This window comes from Cupressus sempervirens, chromosome 9 (assembly GCF_028749045.1).
Source record: "Cupressus sempervirens isolate cs-2001-9-10 chromosome 9, ASM2874904v1, whole genome shotgun sequence".
NCBI lineage: Eukaryota > Viridiplantae > Streptophyta > Pinopsida > Cupressales > Cupressaceae > Cupressus > Cupressus sempervirens.
The window spans coordinates 14107146-14118320 of record NC_143126.1 but is presented as its reverse complement, the minus strand read 5'-3'; the positions used below and the strand labels follow the sequence as shown (position 1 = coordinate 14118320).

At 33.3% G+C, this 11175-nt stretch overlaps 1 pseudogene; it reads right to left on the bottom strand.

Annotated features, from left to right (window-relative positions):
• Positions 1 to 817: 817 nt before the first annotated feature.
• LOC149537404 (bifunctional dTDP-4-dehydrorhamnose 3,5-epimerase/dTDP-4-dehydrorhamnose reductase pseudogene) lies at positions 818 to 1490 on the bottom strand (annotated as a pseudogene).
• Between the last annotated feature and the right edge of the window lie 9685 nt (positions 1491 to 11175).

Below are 11175 nucleotides of genomic sequence, written 5' to 3'. Positions count from 1 at the left end.
GTCATTCTTATTCACATGTGAAATTAATGTAATTTTCTCATCTTCATCAGATTTATCTTTCATTGCAACCTAAACAACTTCTTTATCATTTTCATCAGAATCACTATCGAAATCATCTTCTTCAACAATATAACAAGATTTATTACCTTTTCCTTTGTAGTCTTTATTACCTCATTTGTCATTGTTGTCTCTCCCTCCTCAGTATTTTTTGTCTTTCCTTTCTTCCTTGTCATCTCGATCAGGATATATTACAGTAATATGACCAATGTTTTTACATGTAACACATATAACATGGATTTTACCTTTGTATTTGCATCTTCCTCTTGGTAGCCTTCTTGCCAATAATGCTTCTAACTTATCAAGATCATCATCTAATTCACTATCACTATTCACATGCTTACTTTTCATCTTTATTTTAGATCCATTAAGGGTTAGTTGATACTACTTAAAAGAATGTTCAATACTAGATGGTGTATAATTATCAAAAGTTGACAATTCAAATTTAGTGATTCTACCAATCAAATTATCCAAGGTTAGATCATTACCAAGTGTACATCTCATTTCTTGAATTTTAGATACTTTAAGGGCTCATTTGGTTGCCAGCGTAAGAATTGAAAATTAGAATTGACAATGGGAATGGGAAATGACAATCTTAGTCCTATTTGGTTTACCCATAATTTGATTGGGAATATATTAATCTCTTGTTTTTTTGTACAAAATAGGAACTGGAATAAGGTTAGACTTATATTATTTAATCTTTAGTTTACTTGCATCCATCTCATTATTACACTAGAAGTGCTAGTACATTTTCCTATTTTTAAAAAGTGAAAATTTTCCACTTGAAAGTAGGATCAATATAATCTATGTACATCTCCATAATCTTTTTGTGGCTCACAACACCAGGGTTTGTGAAATTCTATATGCTCTTAAAATTCCTTTTTTCCATCTTAATAGATAGTGGTTGCAACTCATCAAGGACTTTCATGTTATTTGGTATGTTGATAACTTTTTTATACTGGGTAATCTTTGTAATGGAATTGCGGCAGTTATTTATATGTAACAAGATTGATTTTCAAATCTAGAGAATGCAAACATTCTCATAATGCCACTAAAATGGCAAATGATGAGTGTGCAATACCAAAATCTAATTAGATCGACTGATAATAGTCTTATGAGAAATTAAATAAAAATATAAAAGACCATGATGAGAGTTATTAGACACTCTAGTATATTACAATCTACAATCAATTTAGCCCCTTGCCCAAAATTTTGTTGAAAAGGAAATCGCACAACAAGCGAAAAACTATATCATTGCCTTCTTTTTGGAATAGAAAGAGGCAACCCAAGTTGGGTCTATCTTCCTCCTTGAATCCAATATCATTGCCCTTAGGGTGGGATTCATCATAATCATAAATGAAACCACTTGTAAAATTCATAAGTAAAAGAACATACTCCCTGTAAATATCGGCTAAATTCAAAGTACCTACCATAGTCTAGGGCTTGTGAGATTCACATCAATTATGTGTGACACCTTCTCCATTTATCACATGCATAGGCTTAACATTCTCTATATGTGTATGGAGTTGAGATTGATTCTCTAATCTTCTATAGAAGGGAGTTGCATACCTATCAAACCTCTCAACTTTGCCGATGTAAATCCCTCTAGTAGAATATGACAGATGTCTTGAATGATGTGAGCGGGAGTTCTTTTTCAGCCATAAACCTAACAAAAATTTTAATTTTGAAAAAATGAGATTGAGAATAGGACTAGCCCATTCCAATAACGGGTATTTTTTGGAATGGATAAAAGCTCATTTTGGGGCTAAAATGAGAATATGTATTCCCATTCCCCATTCCAATTTTGCACACCAAAAAAAGAATAGAAATCATGTTCTAATTTTTTATAACTATTATGGTTGTATTCCAGCAACTAAATGAGCCCTAATTGCATAGATAGGAAGTAAAGTCCTCAATACCTTACTTATCACAGTCTCAGATATGATTCCTTCATCTCCTCTTATAGAATTCACAACCTCCTTGATTCAGCAGTAGTAATGTGTAACAATCTTGCCATCTTTCATTCTCATGTCATAAAACTTGCCTCTCAAGATTTCTTCTTTATCCCTCAATGCATGTTTGCCTCTTCTTTGGATTTGAGCCAACTTGTCCCACATTTTCTTTGCAGTAGCACATTCTTCCACATCATCAAAGTCAACATAACTCAAGGAAGATCCCAGATCTATCATTGTTTGATTATGTTGTTGCTTCTTTATTTTTTCAATAGTTATGGGTCTAGGAACTTCAATGTATTCATTTTCCAGGTAGTACAATGTAGAATCTCTAACTCTAGATAGATGCAATTTCATCAATTGTTACCATGCTAGGAAGTTCTCCTTATTTAGCTTAGGTACCTCTCTCTTGTACATCTTGATCTTTAGCTTGAATCCTTGTTAAATTTTCTTACAAGCAACAAATGCTCTTATACAAATTATTAGAATATTTAGAATAATTGAGAGGGGGGTGAATCAATTATTCTTAGGTCTAGATGTACCAATTCAAGTTTCACTAGCTTCAAACAACTTATAAAAATTCATAAAATCACTCAGTCCATATAACAAATCATTAGCAACTTAACATATTCATTCATCACTTAGCTCTTTATTTAGTATATGTCGACTAACAGTCAATTAAATAACAAAAAATAGCACACATCACACATGTTTGATACTAGGATTTAATATGGAAACCCAATTTGGGAAAAACCACCAAGTAGCATGCTACCACTTTTCACTCTTCTAAAGTGAGCTTGGTTAAGAGCTAACCCTATTGAAGGCTAAAAAACACACAGTTAGGTGTAACCATGTTAAAGGATTTAATCATACTATTAGGAGTGGTTTAGTTAGAGAACTTTGGATCATTCCATTAGAATGTCACCTTGATTAAAGGATTTATAAAATGATTGTTAGGTCAACCTTGATTAGACTATTTTCATCACCCTAATGGCTAGAAAGTAGTAGTAGGTTTGATTTGTAAAGATATAACTCACTTTTCAAATTCATATTTTGATTCATCTCATATTTTGCTTCATTGATTGGACTTCATTAACATCTCCATCTTTAATTTACTTGGCAACCCTTCAAGCAATCACACTTCACCAATCTTCTCACCTTTGCTCTGCTACTCTATTCTTCACAATTTCTCCACAAAATCATCAATAAAAAATGAACCAAACTTATAAAGCATCTCTTAAGCCTCCTTAAATATGTATCTTTGATCTTTTTTCACTTAAATATCGCCATAGATCTTAGAGTTTTGTTAGATTCAATGAATCTATCCATCATTTTGTTCTTCTACTCCTTTCTCAATACTTCTAGAGATTTCTATTTAAATCCTTTTCTTTGATATCATAACAAACTCAATTCATGCATTAAATATGCCATCTAATCAATCCTTATCATCTACGCATTTTGACTAATCTAAAAAATCAATTATGTCAGCCTCAAACTTGATTCTTTCACAAACTATGATTTTGCTAACACTCAGTTATCATTGTGTTCTTCTACTTGGTAACCACTATGTATCTTGGTCTCTATTGTTTTGTCTCGCTCAAATTTCATTGGCTTTCTCGATCATCACTATGCTTGGTCATTACTACATTTTCCTCCTTCAACTTTCTCGTCCATAGCTATTACTCGGTTGCTACTGTTTACTCGACTAACTCTTAAGTTCCTTAATCTTCTACTTCATTAGCCATCATTCACTGACCATAATTCACAACATTTTACTTGTGTTTAACTCAATTTTTATATTCTTCATACACTAATTGAACAATACATCATCTTGTCAAAGACTAACTGATCAAGTGCCCATTGTAATTCCAACATACTTACTCCTCTATACTCAACAACTTCACTAGTTCATCTAGTTATCTCTCTTTTCAAAACCTCTTCACTAATCAATAAATATGGCACTCTACACTATTAGTAAATGTCTCTCCAGTAGGTTTGACATCAATGACAACATAACAAGTGTTTCAATTGTAGTTTCTAATAGGGCTATATGGGTACTAGCAACTAATTACCATTTTCTTCTAGATAATTGAATGCTTTAATTAGTTTCATATTCATTGATTAAATAAATTTTGAAAGCATTAAATTAAAAATAAACCCTCAAATCATTTCTTAAATTCTAGATTGAAACAAACTTTATTTTTTTTGTTAGATTAAAAAAATGGCAACACTATAAGCTTACCTTCTTCTAATTCAAAAAATGGAAAAAAATATCTTTACTTATTTATATTAAATTTTTAAATCAATATGTTTTATAAGTAGGAAATATTTTTCAACAACAAGTCAAATTAATCACTTTGGTAACTTATATTTATTTTCCATTTGAAAATCAGAAACTTTCCTAGCTTTTTCAAAATTCAATTTTAAGAATTTCCCTATTTATCTTCTCTACTAGCTAATTTATTATTTTTGTTTATCTTATTGACCTTCCCTTTCTAACTCACTTTGTCTTTTCTCTCACAATCATGATAATCAATTTCCCAAAAATCAATTTCTCGTCTATCAAATCAATCCCAATTATCTCTATAACCATCAATTTCTAAAACTCAACCTCTTATCCATCAAATCAATCCCAATTATCTAGAAATTGTTATGCATTTGTTCATTTACACTATGTTGGTAAATAGATTGTTCTTTTCAATCTAACTCTTAAACGCCCAAAATATGTGAACAATAATTGATTACAATAGTTGGGAAATTGCACTAAGCGGCTGATTTCCCTCTAAATTTGTAGGTACATCTCCCTCAAGTTTGTGATTTGCAGTGAATTTGTTTGTTCCTAATTCTAAAAATGGGGTTTGTTCTTGACCAAAGAACAAGAGAGGAAAACCAAGTTAGGCCTAAACAGGAACTAACTAAAGCTAGGATTTGGGTCTTTACACTAATCAAATTTGTGAACTCATACATTCTATGAACCTGTAGAATTTGATGGTGCAATAATGAATTCTATTTATGGATTAAATACTTAACAGAAAGATTTCAACTCTGACATGCAAAGAAAAACTTAAGAAATAATGCAGGAAAGAATCTATTTTAGCCCCTAATAATACTCTGATTATCTTTGGATTGATGTATTGAACAAAGGAACAAAACTCTATTTGCTCATTAACTCAATTCAATTCAGAGATATATCTTAAACTATGATAAACAATGGAATAGTAAATAATTGATACAAAACACATTCAATTTGTCTCTGCAACATGAAGTATTTCACACCAAAAATTAGCTGACCTTTCATTAATCTTTCAATTGGGTACATATAGGATTCTAAGATGACCATTACAAAATGGAACTTAACCGGTTCATCTCCTCAAAAATGACAAATGGCAAGAAGTCAATTAACAGTTACAATTTCACCTCAAAATATAAAAGGGTGGGAGAAAGATTACTTTTCCTTCTTTCCCTTTTCCAACTTCACCTTATAGGCCTTGGCAGCGACAATGATCAGAATAAGCTCTTCATGTCTATAGAAATGAACATTGTTATATCTTAAGATCCATTTGGAGTGTTCTCTGGACAAATCTTTGATTGCACTCAACCATTCTTGCATTTCCTCCATCGCCATGTGTATGCACCCATTGAGTCATTAGAGATTTGACACTCTGTTATGATGATTAGTAGATTTCTCTATTAGATTATCTAGATAACTAGAGAAGTTATTTTACATAAGAGAAATTCCTACTACTTTCCCTTTCCCACTTCTTTGTGAGTTAGTGTGCATTCCTTTTAGCAACTCATAATCCTTATCATGTTCTTCCTTAACTTTGATCTCTATCTTCCGTAATCCATCCTCTACTATAGAGATCATCTTAGCTTTGAATTACAATCTTTGTTTCCATTCAAACAAGGGTTCATCTCCCTTTTGTAGAATCTTGGCTTCTATTGCTTCTTTGGTCTTCATTTGAATGACCATATGCAAGAGAGAGATACAATATTCACTCTTTGCCCTTTCTATTGATAGAGTATCCTAGTTAGCTAAGATGTTATCCTTTTCCATTTCAAGCCTCAACACTAAATTACCGAGCTGATCTATGACTACAAGTCCTTCAAACTTGAGTTTTTCACTCCACTCCCTACTGATTTGCCCAAAGTGTTTGTCTTCTTGTAGTTGGGAGATGATAACTTGAACATTTGTGGCTATAGGGTCGCTGGTAGGTGGAACTCCTAAAATACTTGCTAACAGGGCAATCAGTTGCCTAATGAAGTAGTTAAGTTCATGGATTTTTTCCTTCATCCTAACTTTGGAAATTTTTAGGCCTTCAAGATCTTCCTCTATCACTTCGTTGGTTGATTTCCACAAACCCACTTTGGTGTCGTGCCTAACTTCTCCAAGATCCAAAGACTATAGTGTGAAGTCATCTATCATTAGGTCTTCAATCCTACCTTCTTTGTTAGGCTTGGCTATCTCCATAGTTGGGTGTTTGATGTTTGGATCTCATCTGAGGATGGATAAAGTCTTCTGCTTCTTTACATTTCTCAATGCTGACCTAGAACAAATGGCTAGAGATAGAGTCTCTTTGTTTGGAGCTCCCTCTTCTATCATTTTCTTCTTTCTATCTAAGGTATTCTCAAGCCATGACTCAATGCTAATTACCTTAGATGTAGTCCTTAGTGTATCCACACTAAACATTTTCCTCTTAATAGGAGTTAATTCCTTTGAAGTTGAGGAGAAAGGATTGTTCAGAGCTAGAGAAATGAGCTTTGGAGCCTCAGATACCTTCTCCATTTTAGATGTTTTCTTTGTTTCTTCATCTGACTCTGTAGATTCACTTTGACTACTCCCACCTTCTCCAAGGTCAACCACTTGTATTTGGGGGCTATTTAGTAGGAGTAATTTGGCACTTATAGATGGGATTGGATTGTTGTGGGATGAGAGAGCCACCATGACAACACTATCTTTTAATTCTTTGGCCTTCTTCTTCTCGGCATCTGTCTCCATCCCAATCATTGGCCTTGAACCATCCTGACAAGTTTTCTCAAGTGGGATATTCTTGTCAAGAGGTTGATCACCTCCACCATCTGGTTGAGTGGATCCTTGAGTGAGAGTTAGGATTGTGCCTGAAGCACTTCTATGAGAAGATGAAGTTACTACTAAATTTGGGGAGGACTGGGCAAACATGCCTTTGCTCCTACTTCACCAGGTTGTGGTCCATTCGACCCACTTTCTGGTCTTCTTGTAGATTCTGGCCATCATTATCTCTAGATCTTCTATAGCATCTTCAAAAGATTCAAAGCTTATGGGAGTATTCCTCAACTTGGTCAAATAATTATTGCTATACATATTATGACCATCATTCTCAACTCCATCCACATCTATGTTTACCTTATACATCTTAACTTGATCAAGTATCAATCTTGCGAAGGCTTGATCATGACTTTTGAATTCATCTTTGCAATCAGCCCAATAATCTTCAATTGTGGTTATATGCTTTATCACACTCCCAATTTGTAGAACATCTCTACATATCTGTGTTAGGATAAACCACGGACAGAAATAAAAACTACATGCAAATATAACCAATAACAGAAAATAATAGAACACACAGAAATGAACACAAGGCACCAAGATTTAACGTGGTTCACCCAGTCCTTGGGCTACGTCCACCAAACAGCAAGTTCGATCTTATTACAATCCAGTGATTACAACCTGATTACAATCCGTAATCCCTTACAGCTCAATACCGCCGCAAGAACCAATTTCGTATCACCACATATAAAAAATACCCAACCCTAAGCCCTTTTTATACAAGTATTAAACCGCTTTAGGGTTATAACATGTTGGCCATATGTCGACCATAATATGTCGGCTACCATGTCGGCTACTTCCCAAAAAAAATAATTTCAGGGCGATACCCCAAACCGCACTATTTATGAAGTATGTACAATACTTTCCTGATCAGTCACCACAATCTAACAATCCGTTGGAGTCAAACATAGGTCTCAAGACCTCATACATATCTAGATTACATACTTTTTCTCAAAAACTTACATCATATTCTTGCAATCTAAACAAGTGTCACAACTGAAAGCTTCAACCTTCATAGGGAATTCATATCCCTTTTCTAGAGGCTTCCACTTAGGATATTCACCTGCAAGGCTTGTCAGATAATCTCAATTAGTACTATCATATCACTCAAATATATTGGTAGCTTCAAGGGAAATCCATCAAAATCTGCAAGATGTAGATAAGAAAAAGATGAGAATTGAATGAAATAACAACCAAATTGGTTGATGACAGTTGTGGCTTCGGGGGAGAATCTCCTTTCTAGGCATCCTTGTAGTTCCCTACAAATTCTCATAGTAAACGCATCATTCACCTTTACATAATCCACATAACTATTCTAGAATGGAGACATGGGTCAAAATCATAGGACTTAACATCATTAGGAAAATTTTCTAATCTTGGAAGGTCATTCCATAATTGTAAAGTAGCCAGCATGTAAATCAAGAATGAAGACATGTAGAATGAATTGTAAAACTTGGCCACCTGGAGAGCATTTGATAGAATCTCACTTACCTCTTGCGCCCAATCAATATACTAGGTATTTGAGCATATAACTTGAACCAAAAAGAAATATTGCTCAACAAAATTTAGGACTTCTACTTCACCTCTCAATCTATGCAAGAGAAATAAGATGTCAATTATCTCTGGTTTGAGTTCGGTCTCGAACAAAGTTTTGGGGACTTTGCTCTTGTCACTTAGTGGCATCTGGAACCATGCTCACATGATCTCCTTCCTCCAAATCATCTTCTTCACCAAGAATTCTGAGATGGCCCCACCAATAGTTAAGTCAAAGAACTCCTCTCACTCTAGCACATGAAGACAATTTACCACCATCTGCCTATCAATTGAAATCAACATAGTGTCATCTGACAGAACTATTTTCTTGGTTTCCAAATTGTAATGATGAATACATTCATAAATGAGTTACAAGGCTTGGACTGCAACTGGGAAACTAGAGGCTTTGACTAAACCACATCCTCAAATATTCTCAGTGATAGGATGAATTTGTTCATATTTTACCCTCCTTTGGAAATCCACCATATCATATAAATGGAGGGATGTATCCATGAAGTTCTGCAATTGAGACTTGATTGCAGTCAAAACATCAAAACCCACAAACTTGGTGGCCATAGCTTATGAATGAGATTTTGATTCGAAAAACTGAATAAGAAAACAAATACAATAGTCAATGGTTTTCAAAAAGTTATATGTATTGATAGAATGAAAAACTAAGGAAACAAGGTAACTCCTTTAACTGCATGTGTATTTTTATATAAGGTTTTTTATTCATCTGTTATACTTCAGAAGTTGCTCCATACGAGTGAAATTTAAGGAAATACCCATTAGAGAGTAAATGCAAAGGCTCAACGGACATTTAAAAGTCTTTTCACTATTCCATTGAGTGCAATGGTAACTTTATGTAGACTCATTATTTACTTTTCTATTTTCCTTTAAGTTTTGGAAAGTTGCCATTGGGGTACTTCATTGGTGAGAATCCACCAAGCGAGATTTTGACCATATCTTCCTTCCGCAATGGCTTGATTCATTCTAATATTATTCAAAAATCCACTAAATCTAGTATGGGGGCCAAATCTACTTGTTGACTTGATTTTTCTTGTATAATCAAAAAATTGCCTGCATGGGTTGGAAACTCGCTGAGGAGAAGGCAATTCCCATTTTTCACCAACACTCCTTTATTGGTTGAATCCTTGACAATTGTATTTATGACTATTGAGGATGTTTAGTTTAGGTGTACAGATCCGCTTGGGTGTCACTTAACATCTTATTTTTCACTTTTATCCCTTCTGCAAAAGAATTTCTTCATGGGTTGGAAACCCATCAAGGAGAAGACAGTTTTAGGTTTTTTGCCAAGGCTTAGTATTTGAGTGATAATGAATCCAAATCATGTTTCAAAGTCTCATATTAGACTCAAACATCAATTTACTTTAAAATGTACACTCTTTGAATTGGTTTAAGCTAAACATGCCTCCAAGTGAGCCTTCACAAAAAATCGTCTTCATGGATTGGAACCTGCCAAGGTGAAGTCAAGATGTGATTTTCTGTCAATTCTTATTTCATCAACCATTAGTATGCTGTGAAAAACTAGTGAACATACTTCATCTATAATGAGTGAAATTTGATCTCTATCGAATTAGATACTAACTTACCTAAAAAATTACAAGATAAAAATAACCACTTGCCCAACTATGGAGAAAGAGAAGGCGCATTGGGAAAATCCAATAAAGATTACCTAGCCTTTAAGAATCTAGACCTAGACTCAAACATTTTAGGACAGAGATTGACCTCATCTAAAACATGAAACTCGCTTTTGCAAATAGATTAGAAAAAGAAAGTGGGGCAACACACTAACGATGAATCTTTAATTTCTTCATGTAAGAATTTGGTATAACTCTGATACCATGTAAGAATTTGCCTAAGGCAATAATTCAATACCAAGATTAAGAAGCTCAATAGGTAGCACAAGAGAGACTAATGATGATCAAATGAGAATGGATATTAGATGATTTGATATGAGATAAATACACACTAGAAGTGCCTTGTATATAAAGGCAACTAGAATGACTAGGAGTCAACAAAGAGATAAACATCACAACTAAGCACATGTCCACAACTAATATAAAATAAGACCTGATCAAGTTTTGAAGTTCTCCAAGATGCGATTAGGTTTTGAAGAACTAAAAAGTTCTCCAAAAGTTAATCAGATTTTAAAGAACAAAAAAATTATTCAAAAACCTATTGAACTTAAATATTTCTTAAATGGTCAAGGTTTTGGCCATTTCCAATGCCCAAACCCACAGATCAACATCAAGCAATAACCTAATTGTGCTTTGAAATAATAAGTAAATTATCAAACATTTTCATACTTTCACAACAATGGCACTCCATACAAAAAGTAAGATTTTTTTTTTTATCATTTTTGTTTGCATTTATTTTTATAGGTTTATATATATATATATATATATATATATATATATATATATATATATATATATATATATATATATATATATATATATATATATATATATATATATATATATATATATATATATATATATATATATATATATCAAATGCTTC